The 14,565-nt window shown below is 42.5% G+C and overlaps 1 protein-coding gene across 1 annotated transcript in view; it reads left to right on the top strand.

Annotated features, from left to right (window-relative positions):
* LOC127587115 (chondroitin sulfate N-acetylgalactosaminyltransferase 1-like) overlaps positions 1-14,565 on the top strand; it is a 121,844-nt gene that overhangs the window by 54,828 nt on the left and 52,451 nt on the right. The gene's annotated exons all lie outside the window — the stretch shown is intronic.

The raw sequence follows: 14,565 nt of genomic DNA on the forward strand, positions 1-14,565 counted from the left end.
CATCACGGCTTGGTATGGCAACTGCTCCGCCCAGGACCGCAAGAAACTGCAGAGACTTGTGGACACAACCCAGCGCATTACGGACACCAGCCTCCCCTCCTTGGACTCTGTCTTTACCTCTCATTGTCTTGGTGAAGCAGCCAGCATAATCAAAGACCCCACCCACCCGGGACATTCTCTCTTCTCTCCTCTTCCATCGGGTAGAAGATACAGAAGCCTGAAGGCACATACCACCAGATTTAAGGACAGCTTCTGCGCCACTGTGATAAGACTATTGAACAGTTCCGTCATATAATGAGATGGACTCTGACCTCACGATCTACCTTGATGTGACCTTGCACCTTATTGCACTGCACTTTCTCTGTAGCTGTGACACTTTACTCTGTACTGTTATTGTTTTTACCTGTACTACTTCAATGCACTCTGTACTAACTCAGTATAACAGCACTGTAATGAATTGACCTGTGCAAATGGTTTGTAAGGCAAGCTTTTCACTGTACCTCAGTACAAGTGACAATAATAAACCAATACCAAATACCCTGTGCACTCCATTCCTTTGCATTGTACCAGATGGATTACATTTACCTCTGGTCAAAGATGGGCCCTTGCCCTCCAGCTTTGCAGTTCCAAAATCAGATGGATGTTTATGACACTTGGTCAGCAGCACCCTCTGGTATTACTAAGTCCGAGAACCAATCTTGTTGGAACATTGCAAGTGTGAAGCCAACTCTTGCAGCAAATCATGGAACGGTGCCACTGCCTCATCAGAATGAAGCTGTTTAACCCGTGTCCTTTTTGTTCCACTCGGCCCAGAACACTTTAGTTAGCAGTCAAAGCAGGGCACAGTGTTGGAATGATTTCACTTGAATAACTCACTGTGCAGCCTGTGCCAATATTTCCTTCAGCTAATATTGATCAGCATAGATTGCATCTGGGGAGAAGTTGTGCTTAATTCAATAAACCAACTGTTTTGCCAGTAACTCCCAACCACCCACCTTGTTCTCCAGCTGAAGTTTAGTGAATTTCTGGTCGGGAATGGAGAAAATGCCATCACTTTGCTTTGCTCTTGTGTAGGAACCAGGACTGCTACAGGAGGGTGTTGGGTGTAGGATGAGAATGGGAGAACAGGATTTGTGCTGGTTTTCTTGTACACCTGGCTATGAGGCATTTTGGATCTGGGCTGAAGAGTTGGCCTTTATTAATGTCTCCTGGCCAAAAATTTCTCCAGGCTTCAACTCCATGAGTCTAGATACTGTAGGAAAAAGCATGGGTGGAATATCAAAGCATAGGCTAGGAGAGAAGGTGGGCATCATATCCTGACCCAACATCCACCAATAAACAAATTTCAGCAAATAAGTACTCCACAGGCAGTATTGTGATGTCAAGGAGTGATCCAGGCTCTCCGCACCAGGAACAGTAAGGCCTTTAGTGCATTTCCCCTCCCTGTAGACATCTCTGGTCCTCTGTCCCTCTCTTGCGCTCATCCATCACATGCACTTGCCTCTCGCCTTCTCTTCACCCCCCCTCCCCCCCCCCCACCCACGTGCTCTTTCCCTCCCAGTGCTTCCTTGTGCTCTGCCTCCCAGCAACAGGAAGTGGAGCCTAAGTCTATGACCTCCAGTCCTGGATGTCAGTAGGTCAGGCTTGGGTAAGGTCTACCTTTTCTGCGGCTTGGCTCAACATAGTGCTCTGTCTGGAGAGGCAGAGGATTGGGCAGTATGCGGCCAGGACGGAGGTGGGGTTTCTAGCAATGGGTCCTGTCCCAGCAACGTGCAGCATCAGGCTTGGAGGAGAATTCATTGTTGGAGTGACGACGACCACCATGTAGGATTTTTATCTTCGAGTGTAAGACTGCAAAGATTTTTTTTAAAAAGTAGTTGAAATATAGGCAAAATCCATAAGAGTTGAAAGGCATGACATTACTCTTTGCTTGCAAATTGTCAGCCATATTACCAATGCTGGAACTGTGGCTAAACTATAAAGAAAGGTCCTGACCCGAAATGTTGACTGCCTGCTTTTCTCCACGGATGCTGCCTGGCCTGCTGAATTCCTCCAGCATCAGAGTGTTTTTCGTCTAGATCCAACATCTGCAGTTCCTTCATTTCTCTTATAAACTACTTAGCTGGATTCCTTGGGAATTTCTAAGGTACAAAACGTGCTTTTGGTGTGGAAATCTCCCCCCCCCCCCCCCAAACTAGTTTGTTTGCTTTTAACAAAAAATGACATTTTCCTTTCTCATCAGCTGATTTAACTGTTCCGTTTGGCCCATTGAGTCTTTGCTGCTCCCAGAGCATTCCCATCACTCCCTGAAACCTATGATCTCACTAACTTCCCCCTCTGATTCTCCTGCTGCACATCTACACCAGGGGCTATTTACAGTAGCCAATTCACCAATCAAACACCATTCCATTGGGATGTGGAAGGAACTCAGAACCCAGGGGGAAACCCATGTGGTTACAGGGAGAATGTGCAAACTCCACACAGTCAGCACCCGATGTCAGTACTGAACATGGGCACAGGAGCTGTATGGCAGCAGCACTACCTGCTGTGCTACAGTGCCATCAACTTTCTTTTAAACTCAATCTCCAAACCAATGGTCCAGTGACAATACAGTTGTGGCCCTGATGGAGCAGTGCATTAATCAGCAGATGTATATTTTTAAATGCAAGTCCTTTTTATGTCGTCTTGTCCATGTTGCAAACTCTGTTCCTTAACTCCTGGCTTGATCCTTCTCGTCTGAATCTAACCTAGAATATTTTTAGGAACTGGGTGCTGATATTGGTTTATTATTGTCACTTGTACTGAGGTACAGTGAAAAACTTGTCTTGCATACAGTTCGTACAGATTAATTCATTACGCAGTGCAGTTACATTGAGTTAGCACAGAGTGCATTGAGGTAGTACAAGTAAAAACAATAACAGTACAAAGTAAAGTGTCACAGCTACGGGGAAGTGCATTGCAGGTAAACAATAAGGTGCAAGGTCAAATAAGGTAGATTGTGAGGTCAAGAGTCAATCTCAGTATAAGGGAACTGGTCAATAGTCTTATCACTGTGGGATAGAAGCTGTCCTTGAGCCTGGTGGTATGTGCCCTCAGGCTCCTGTATCTTCTGCCTGATGGGAGAGGGGAGAAAAGAGGATGACCCGGGTGGGTGGGGTCTTAGATTATGCTGGCTGCTTCGCCAAGACAGCGAGAGGTAAAGACAGAGTCCATGGAGGGGAGGCTGGTTTCTGTGATGCGCTGGGTGGTGTCCACAACTCTCTGGGTGTTGCTGGAAAAGCCAGTATTTATTGCTCATCCCTAAATGTCCTTGAGCTGAATGGGTCGTGAGGCCATTTCAGGTGATATTTAAGAGTTGACCACATTGGTGCTTCTGGAGTCATAGATAAGTGTATAAGAATGGTAGATTTCCTCTCCTGAAGGACATTCATGAGGCAGATGGGTTTTTACAACAGTTTGGTACTTTTGTGCTAATCATTACTCATAACCACGGCTGTGCAACTTAATGTTGTATTTGTTGTTCAAATTACTTCCAGACAGCATTTTGTGTCATTGTGAAGGCTGTCTATTTCACCATGGCAACAATACCTAAATCTGTCCCTGCCTTGGCTCATCTGCTGAGTCCTTCATCCATGCCTTAATTATCTCAAAATTTACTCCGGCAACTCTGGCTCCATCTCTCAACTCTCTGTAACTCTCAACTTCATCCAGAACTCTGACCTAACTTGCACCAAATTCTTGTTTGCCCATCACCCCTGTGTTTCTTGACCTACATTTCCTCTCCTTCAAGAAATGCACCAATTTTAAAATTAACGTTGCTGATTACAAATCTTTGTGACTTCGCCACTTGTATTTTTAATCCTGTCCGGTCCTACAACCGTGGTCCTGTCTTTCTGGCTTCTGGATCCTGCCCACATGTAATTACTTCACCATCAGGAGCCATGACTTCAGTTATCTGGGCCCCAAGCTCATGAATTCCCTCCTTAAAGCTTTCCAGCTCTCTACCCCTCACTCGTTAAAATGTAACTCTTTCACCAACCTTCTGGTCCACTACCCTAATATCTTTTTTGTGTGGTATCAAACTTTATTTGATAACCTTCCTGAGAAACACCTTGGGATGGTTTCCTTTATAGTGTGCTATCGAAATAAAGTTATTGTTGATCAGACTGAGCAAAGCATTACCCTTGAACTCAAAGCACGTGCAGATTTTGCCTTGCAATGTATTTCCATTCCATTGTGGAGGTATATGGCAGAGAATCCTGGAATTCTCTTTTCCAAACTCTTTTCCATGTTTTCTCACAACATTGAAGGAAGCCAATTGGCCCATTGAGACAATATTGGCTCTTAGAGCAATTCTATTCCCTCACTAATTTCCCTTGTATCCTGTTATCTCCACATTCCCCTCACACCTATGCTAGGAACAATTTATAATGACCAATTGACCTACCAAGCAGCATATCTTCTGGATGTGTGAATAAAGCAGAGCACATGGGGAAACCCATGTGGTCACAGGCAGAAAGTGCAAATTCTAACAGTACTTGAGATCAGGATTGAGTCACTGGAGCTGTGAGACAGCAGTTCTACTAACGGCGTCACTTGAGACTGACAGCATTAGTCACCCCGTGAATTGTGTGTGTTTTTTTCTTCTCCCCTTTGCATCCATTGAACTGAAAGGCAGACTTCTATTCATGTAGCCCTTTCCCTGAGCTCAGAACACTTGCTCTGAAGACAAGGAAGAACGTTTGAAGTGTAGTTATTGTGGTAACAAAGAATATGGGGTAGCTAATTTGAGCAGAGCTAAGTCCCACAAACAACATTGTGATAATTGGACAGGGCAGAAAATCTATTTGGCTGATAGATAACTTGATCAGTGTACTGGGAATACTCTTTCTGCTCTTCAAAACATTGTCGTGGGATCTTTTTCATTCGTTCAAGGCTCTGTTGTCTATTCTATTCTGATCCCTCGATACTGCCTAGATTCTGGTGCTCTAGTCACTGCCATGGGAATTGAAGGAAAAAGCAGCAGCTATATTGTGCATACCAAGATCCCATAAAAGAATCTTGTATTTTTTTTAATGATGTTGGTTGAGGTAGAATTACTGGGAATTCCTTTGCCCTTTGAAGCACTGCCCCCAGCATCCTACATTGATTCAGAAATTCATTTGGACATCTCAGTTGCCACTTCTGACAGTGTAGCTCTCCCTCAGTACTCTACTGAGGTGCCTGTCTGAGTTAAGCCTACAATCTACTGAATCAGCAGTGAGAACGGCAGATCGATAATTGTCATTCAGTCGCAAAGTGATTCAAATTGCGACAATGGTGACGTTACATATCCTGAGGCTTGATTGGAATTTCCTGGAAATCTCACACCACTTCTTGTGGGGGAGGGGAGAAAAATTCTATTTAAATTCCAGCTCAGACTTCCTAGAATCCAAGTTTATTCTGCCAGTTGTTGCTCTCGTATATCATTTCAAGAGACCCATTTTGGTCAGAGACTATTAAGTTCACTCATCAAAGTCACGTTTATTGTCATGCACACAAGTACATGTATGCACAGATGCAATGATAAACTCACTTGCAGCAGCATCACAGGCACATAGCATCGGATAAGTAGTATTCACAAGAAAAAAACATAAATTCAATATACTCAATTTTTTTATAAAAAACATAATTAGAAAACAAAAATGTGCATTTTAATGGTCATAGTGTTGCTAAACTGTAGCGATTAGGGTTGTGGTTGGTTCAACAATGGAATGGTTGAAGGGAAATAGTTGTCCTTGAACCTGGTGTTGTGGGACTTCAGGCTTCTTTACCTCCTGCTTAATGGCAGCTGTGAGAAGATGGCATGGCCCAGATGGTGGGGATCTTTGATGATAGATGTTAGATTCACAAATTCACGAGCTTTTCCTTTCCTCACTGGGGCTCAGCCACACTTTGTGTGTACAAAGCACACACTAAACCAGTTGTGAAGCCAAGCCTTAATTTTACTGTAATAGCATGTGGGCAAAAAGACAATGGGGAAATTTGTCGGAAATATTGCAGCTTTTCAAATTCTATTTCATGGTATCAATATTCTTATGTGAGATCTTTAAAAGCGAATTAAAGACCTGTTGTGACTCCCAGTTTTGGGCCAGATTCAATGCGAACTCAACCATGTCTGTTTTCGATAAGATTTAATGTGAAGGAAATGCCAACCAAATAATGTAAATCTGCTAAACACTGGTTAGTGTTTCCTTGCCAAGTGCTGAGCATTAGACGTTGTTGTCACTCCACCCATGATGATAGATTGGTTAGAAAGACGGTACTTCATCTGAAAGTATGAGACTGAATTTTTGTTTTTAGTTCAGTGTGACAATGGAAACTTACCCAAGTGAAGAAGGGAAGGCTTGGTTAGTGAGCAGACAACTTTGTTGCTTCAGATTTTCCAATAGAGCTGTTTTTCCCAATTATATAATTTAGAGCTGTACCAAGTCTCCGAGTACCCTTGCAAACTCCAGAATGAAAATGAGACTAACTCAGTTAGGCAACTTAGTCAGCATGGATGAGTGGGGCCGAAGGGTCTGTTTTCCATGCTGGCCCTCACTCCCACGGCCACTCTCCCTACCCCTGTACTCAGTCCTGTCTGATTTCCTTTGTGCCCCTTCACAGTGGGGGCCACGTATAGGAAATATTTTTCCAAATGTATAACCTGCTCATTAGTGCACGATACCTTGGGCCTTGTGGGTTATCGAATTTTGGAGTGGCAGTCCCTTGATCAAGACTCTTCCTTTGAAATCTCTCCCATACAAAGACCAATGTTGTTGTTGTTGTTGTTATTTCGGTGAATTTATTAATACTCTGAACAATGCACCCAGATAACTTGTATGGATATTGGTGGGCAACAATGAGTATTCTCTGTTAAAATTATAATCTGAAGTTGCAAGCACCTGAAAAAGGAAGATTACATTGAATATAGATCAGTACAGTACAGGAACAAGCCCTTTGGCCCATGATGTCTGTGCCAACCATGATGATGCCAATTTAAACTGCACATATCCCTCAATTCCCTACCTGTTCATGTGTCTGTCTAAATGCCTCTTAAACATTGCTGTCATATCTGCCTCCACCACTGCCCCAGGCAGCACATTCTAGCCACCTACCACTCTGTACAGAAAAAAACCATGTATCCTTGGACTTGTGTATGTCTCTATGTATGTTGAAATTAAAGTTCTTCCTTCTCTGAAATGTAAAGAGCAAAGTTTCTTCATTGTGGTTTTTATTGTCAGAGTTTTCTTCTGATGAGGTGGGGGTAAGTGGGTGGGAGTAAAAGGAGTTGGTGTTACAAGATAGTGGTTGAATTCACTCAAAGGCAGGCACGGTAGTGTAGCCGCTAGCATAACACTATTACAGTGCCAGCGACCAGGGTTCAATTCCGGCCACTGTCTGTAAGGAGTTTGTACGTTCTCCCCGTGTCTGTGTGGGTTTCCTCCGGGTGCTCTGGTTTCCTCCCACATTCCAAAGACGTACGGGTTAGGAAGTTGTGGACATGCTATGTTGGCGCCGGAAGCGTGGCGACACTTGCAGGCTACCTCCAAAACACACTATGCAAAAGATGTATTTCACTGTGTGTTTTGATGTACCTGTGACTAATAAAGACATCTTAATCTGAGGCAAATTTTCAATGCCTTGCAACCTCTACCCCACCTCCCTTCCCCCAGATAGTTGCCCAATGGTGAGGCCCAACAATGCAGATGAGTTTGGTAACTCAGGATAGAATCTACCCCGTATAGTCCAATAAAGCTGCTGGGAGTCAGGACAATGCTCAGCGTGGTAGTGCAGTGGGAAACAACTTGTCATTAACTCTCTTTTACCTACATTGGAGCTTGAGTATGTCCCATCACCAACCCAGCTAAAGTGGGACTAACACTGTGAGTCTCCCTTAGCTGATGCCAACTGTGGATTGTCAGTGTGTGTAATAATCTGAATAACGTTTCAACGTATCAGAGATTTAATACTGTCTTGTTAAAGGCATTGCAGGATATAGCAATTACTCTATATATTTTACCTTCTGAATTACTTGTCATTATTGGATGCTACCTAATGATTCACATACATAAGGGACATTTGGCCCTATGTAATATCCAATTTTATGCTGTCTTGTAATTTCTCGGGTCTAATTGCATTATTCATCATCCAACTCTAATAAACCTTCTCTCAGTAATTGCAGTGCAGCTAATGGATAATGAAGGCTGTCCAACAGTTGCTGTTACATTTGCACACCATGCAACTGGTTGGTGATTGAAGTATGAGGCATCGCAGGCAATTGCCTCATTAATGATGGTCAATCGATCTGCTCTTCCAACTATGCATCGTGCCAACAATTTACTGGCAGTCTCAGCTAACGAGAGTCTGACCATGGAAGATCAGCTTTTTCATCTGTCAGTTCTGAGACTCTGAATGTAAACATAGAAATGTTGGCGCCCTACTGCACTGTAGATGAATGCAGTTTTGATGTACATTCATGATGCAGACGATGAGTGGGACTGTGGAAGGACAGACGTAGAATTGTTTACGTGCTCTAGTCTGCTGTTGGATAGGGAGGGGTATATTTTCAATGCTCAAACAACAGTGATTCATTGATTTGCAGTTTGTTCTGTGAAATCTCAGGCGCTTTGTCACAGATGAAATGGAAGCTGAATTAAAGAAAAATCTTGCATTGATGTAGTTCTCTTTTGAGATCCAGGAATGGTATCATAACAGCCAATGAATTGCTTTTGAAAGATGATCCTGAAATAATTAGGAGAATAGCAACCCACTTGCTGAAAGCAAGCTCCAACAATGGGATAATGGTCATCGAAAAGCAAAAAAAAGGTGTAGGTGTTGGACATCTGAAATAAAACCCAGAGGTATTATAAACACTTGGCAGACCAGACAGCATGTGTGGAGAGAGAAACAGAGTTAACGTTTCAGGTCAATAACAAAAGAGAAATGGAAGCCCCATCAGAGAGAGGAATGGAGATGCTTCAAGGTGGTTCTGCAGAAAAATTATCATTCTGAAATGTTAACTGCACAGATTCTACCCAACCCATTTCTGAGTGATAATGGCCAGATCATTTGATCTTGTGAGCTGCTAACAGGTGAAATAAGTACAGTTGTGAAAGATATAAAATTAGAAAATGAAAAAACAATAAGATGCTGGGGGAACTCAGTAGCTGCCTGGCCTGCTGAGTTCCGCCAGCATCTTGTTTTTTCATCTAGATTCCAGCATCAGCAGTCCTTTGTTTCTCTAAAATTAGAAAATGCTGTTTTTCAGCAGGTCAGGCAGCATCTGCGGAAGGAGAAATCAAGCTAATGTTTCAGGTCGAAGACCCTTCCTTTACTGTTTTTATTCCAGATTCCCAGCATCTCCAGTTTTTTTTTAAATTGTATCAGCTGTAAGAGACAATATCAGTTAGAAGATGTCAAGTCCATTTGGAAGGAGGTAAAAAAAAACAGCAAGGGAAAGAAGACAGTGTTAGGAGTTTGTGGGCTGCATACAGTAACCACGATGTAGGAGAGAATGTAGATTGAGTAATAACGGAAGTGTGTAAGAAGAATAGTGCATTAATCATGGGTGGCTTTAATCTTCATGTAGATTGGTTTAATCAAATTGGAAATAGTAGCATGAGAGTAAATTCATAGAGTGCATTTAGCATAATTTCTTAGACCGTTATCTAAAAACAAAAATAGGAGCAGAAGTAGGCCACTTGGTTCCTCAAGCCTGCCCCACCGTTCAATATGATCATGGCTCATCTCCTCTGCTGTGCCAGATCCCCATAGCTCAATACCCAGATTTTTCAAAGATGCATCTGATACTCCCAATGATCTAGCCTCCACAGCCCTGCAAGGCAAAGAATTCCAGAGTTTGACTCCCCTTTCTCCACCCCCCACCCCTAGTGAGAAGAACATAGAAGAGTACAGCACAGAACAGGCCCTTTGGCCCACAATGTTGTGCCGACATAGCTACTCCCTCCTACCTGCAGAATGCCCATATCCCTCTATTTTCCTCTCATTCCTGTGTTCATCCAAGACCCTCTTAAAAGCCCCCAATGAATTTGCCTCCACCACCCTATCAGGCAACGCATTCCAGGCATCCACCACTCTCTCAGTAAAAAAAACGTACCCCTCATGTCTGTTCTGAACTTACCCCCTCTCAACTTAAATGCATGCCCTCTGGTATTGGATCACTCAATAATGGGAAAAAGATATTGCTTGTCCACCCTATCTATGCTCCTCATAATTTTATACACTTCCAACAGATCAGCCCTCAGCCTCCGCTGCTCCGGAGAAAAGAGCCCAAGTTTGTCCAGCTTCTCCTGATAGCACATGCCCTCTAATCCAGGCAGGATCCTAGTAAACCACCTCTGCACCCTCTCTAAAGCCTTGACATCCTTCCTATAGTGAGGTGACCAAAATTGCACGCAATACCCTAAATGTGGCCTAACCAGAGTTCTATAGAGATGCATCATAACTTCTTGACTCCTATACTCAATACCCCGATTAATAAATGCGAGCATTCTATAAGCCTTCTTAACCACCCTGTCTACCTGTGTAGCCACTTTCAATGAGTCATGGACTTGCACCCCAAGATTTCTCTGCTCTTCAACACTGTCCTAAAGAGTGTACTGCCTCCTGACATTTGTCCTACCAAGGTGCAATACCTCACATTTATCCTGGCTAAGCTCCATCTGCCATTTTTCTGCCCACATCTGCAGCTGCAGAAGTTCTGATGCACCTTAGCTTTAAATGGTCGCTTTCTAATCTTGTAACTATGTCCCATTGTTTGAGATTCTCCCACTAGTGGGATCATTTTGACATCAACCCTATAATGCCCCCTCAGGACCTTGCATGTTTCATTAAGATCCCTACTCATTCTATGAAATTCCAAAGAAAAAGGATCTAATTTCTTTAGCCAACCCTCTCATGCCAGAAGTTAGCCTAATGAATCTCTTTTGGACTGCCTCCAATGCCAGCATATCCTTCCTTAAATAAGGGGACCAAAACTGCGTGCAGTACTCCAGGTGTAGCCTCATCAGTACCCTCTGCATTGGAACAATACTTCCCTATTTCTAAACTCCAGCCCTCTTGCAATAAAGGCCAATATGCCATTTGCTTTCAACTGCTTGCTGACATCTTGTGATTCATACACAAGGATATCTAAATCCATCAGTACATCACTCATCTGCAATCTTCCCTGTTTAGACATCTGCCTTTAGATTCCACTTGCCAAAGTGCATGACCTCACATTTTCCCACATCAAACACCATTTGCCAACTCACTCAACTTGTCTTCAATTCAAATTTATTGTCATGTGCACAAGTACATGTATACACAGGTGCAATGATAAACTTATTTGCAGCAGCATCACAGACACACAACATCAGATAAGCAGTATTCACAAGAAAAACATAAATTAGACAAATTATACACAATTTTTACAAGAAAGAACATAATTAGAAAAAAAAAGTACTTTTTAGTGCAAAATGGTCATCGTGTTGTCATACTGAGGTAGTGATTAGTGTTGTGCAGGTTGGTTCAAGAACTGAACAGTTGAAGGAAAGTAGCTGTTCTTGAACCTGGTGGTGTGGAACTTCAGTCTTCTGTACCTCCTGCTTAATGGTAGCTGCAAGAAGATGGCTTGGCCTGGATGGTGGGGATCTTTGATGATGGATGTTGACTTCTTGAGGCAGTGTCTCATAGGTACAACCGATGGTGGGGTGGGATGTGCCTGTGATGTATTGGGCAGAGTCCATGACTCTCTGCAGCTTCTTATGTTCCTGTGCATTGGAATTGCCGTACCAGGCCAGGATGCAACCAGTCAGGATGCTTCCTACAGTACATCTGTAGAAGTTTGTCAGAGTGTTCAGTGACATGTCAAACTTCCTTAACCTTCTAAGAAAGTAAAGACGCTGGCGCACCTTTCTTGAGATTGCATCTGTGTGCTGGGCCCAGGACAGCTCATTTGATTTGTTAATGCCCGGGAATTTATAGCTACTGTCGCTCTCCACCACTGATCCCTCAATGTAGACTGGTGAATGTTCTCTCTCCTGCTCCTTCCTGAAGTCAACAATCAGCTCTTTGGTTTTACTGACGTTGAGCAAGAGGTTGTTGCAGTATCACTCAACCAGGTGTCCTATCTCGCTCCTGTACGCTGACTCATCACCACCTGTTGCAGAGTCCAAATATCCTCATTACAACATGCCCTCATACCAATTTTCTTATCATTGGTAAACTTGGATACAATGCACTCTGCCCCTTCCTGAAATCCATTAATATGAATCATAAATAATTGAGGGCCAAAACTGATCCTTGGGGCACTCTTTCCAGCCTGAAAATGACATGTTTGTTCTGACTCTGTGTCTTTCTATGTGATAACTCCTCTTCAAAGCATGCTGACACACTTCCCCAATACTATGAACTCTTACTGTTGTGCACCAGCCTTTGACATGATCCCTTGTCAAATGCTTTCTGAAAATACAGATATGCTACGTTTACAGGTTCCCCTCTATCAACTCTGCTTGTTACATCCTCAAAGAACTAATAACTAACTAATGTGTAACAAGACAGGTTTAATAAATCATCTTGGGGTAAATTATTCTTTGGGAAGTAGTCATCATATTGATAATAAGTTAGTATTTGGCTTGTGTGAAAAATTTGAGTCAAACTGCTGTTTTCAGCCTGAAAAAGGGGAATTGCAAAAGAAAGAGGATAGAATTGTCTAAAGTGGACTGGAAAATAGGTGAGCAGGTAAGATAATAGATGAGCAGTGGCAGACATTTAAGGAGATAATTCATAACTCCCAGCAGATATAAATCCTGGTGAGGAAGAAACATTCTAAGCGAGGGATTAACCATTCACAGCTAAATCAGGAAATTCATAAGGATATCAAGTTGAAGGGGAGACAGATAAGGTGGCAAAAGTTAGTGGTAGACTTGATGGTTGGGATAAATTCAGAACCAGCAAAAGAGGACTAAAAAAAAATCAAGAAGGAGAAAATAAATGGAGGGCAAACTAGTGTAAAGTGTGAAAACTGACAAAGAGAGCTTCTTTAAGTACATAAAAATGAAGAAAAAGATCAAAGTCTCTTAATGAGGTTGGGGGAACAGTAATGGGCAACAAAGATGGTAGAGCAATGAAATGGGTATTTTGCATCAATCTTTATAGCAGAAAATACTGCAACATCCCATGAATGCTTTTTAAAATAAGAAGGGAGGAATTAAATCCCATCACCATTGCCAGAGAATTAGTAACTCCATAGGCCGAAGGCTGTTCAGTTCCCAGGCTCTGATGATTTGCATCGAAGGATACTAAAAGAAGTGGCTACTGATGATAATGGATGCATTGGTTGTAATTTTCCAAAAATCCTCTGGAGAAGATTGGAAATCTGTCAGTGTGAATCCCTTATTCAAAATGGATGCAATGAGGCTAACTGTAAACTGGTTAGTCTAATGTCTATTGTTGGAAAAACATTAAAATCAGAGCAGAGTATTTGGAAAGTCATAATATGATGAAGCAGAGATGGCATGGCTCCTTGAGGGGGAAATTATGTCTGACAAATTTATTAGAGGCCTTGAAGGAAGTACCAGTCAGAGTGGATAGATGGGAACTAGTAGACATAATAAGCTTGGATTTTGAAAGGCATTTGACAAGGTGCCATTACAAAACATTACTTCGCAAGATAACAGCTCATGACATTGAAGGTAATATATTAGCACTGGAGGAGGACTGTAGGAAGAAGGAAGGGAGGGCATTTTCAGGTTTGGAACCTGTAACGATGGAGGGGCTGGGTGTGCAGAGATCAGTACTTATCATAACTGTTTACTATTTATATTAATGATTTAGAGCAAGGAAGTAAGAGTACTGCAGCCAAATTAGCCAATGATACAAAAGGTAGGCAGGAAGGCAAGCTGTGAATACAAACAGTTTACAGAGAAATTGATAGGTTAACTGAGTGGGCAAGATATTGGCAAATGGCCTGTAATGTGGGAAATTGTGAAGTTGTTCACTTTGGAAGGAAGAATGATCAAACAGATTATTACTTAAATGGAGAAATACTTCAGGAAGTTAGGAACACAAATTCAGATTCGATCCAAGAAACTTGAAATAGCAAATTCATTCAAAAAAAGAAATCTGCAAGTAAAATGCCAGGATCCTAAAAAAAGATGTGTCTGTGGCATCATCTTGAATGTCCTTCAGAGAAAGAAACCTCTGGCTCAGAAAGTGGGCTGCAAAAGATTTGCAAGCCCAGGGTGTTTCTCCAGCCGCAGTGGGATCCACCCAACCAGGCAGCAGTTTCACAAATGCCCACACTGGGGTTTTTTGAAGAGCAGTTTCTTGGAACTGCATGGTAAAAATATTGTAAGTAGTGGCAGAATGAACAAATTCTAATCAACCTGCAGTTCATATGGAAGAGTACAAGCTAGTTATTTCTGTAAGTGGCCTGGATCTCTGAGTGAACTTGTAAACAAGAGGAAATTGCATAAGCACACAGAACATTAGGAAACTTTGGCCAGAAAGTGTGGTGAGAAGTGATCTGAGGTTATCAAC

This window comes from Pristis pectinata, chromosome 2, assembly GCF_009764475.1.
Source record: "Pristis pectinata isolate sPriPec2 chromosome 2, sPriPec2.1.pri, whole genome shotgun sequence".
Classification (NCBI taxonomy): domain Eukaryota; kingdom Metazoa; phylum Chordata; class Chondrichthyes; order Rhinopristiformes; family Pristidae; genus Pristis; species Pristis pectinata.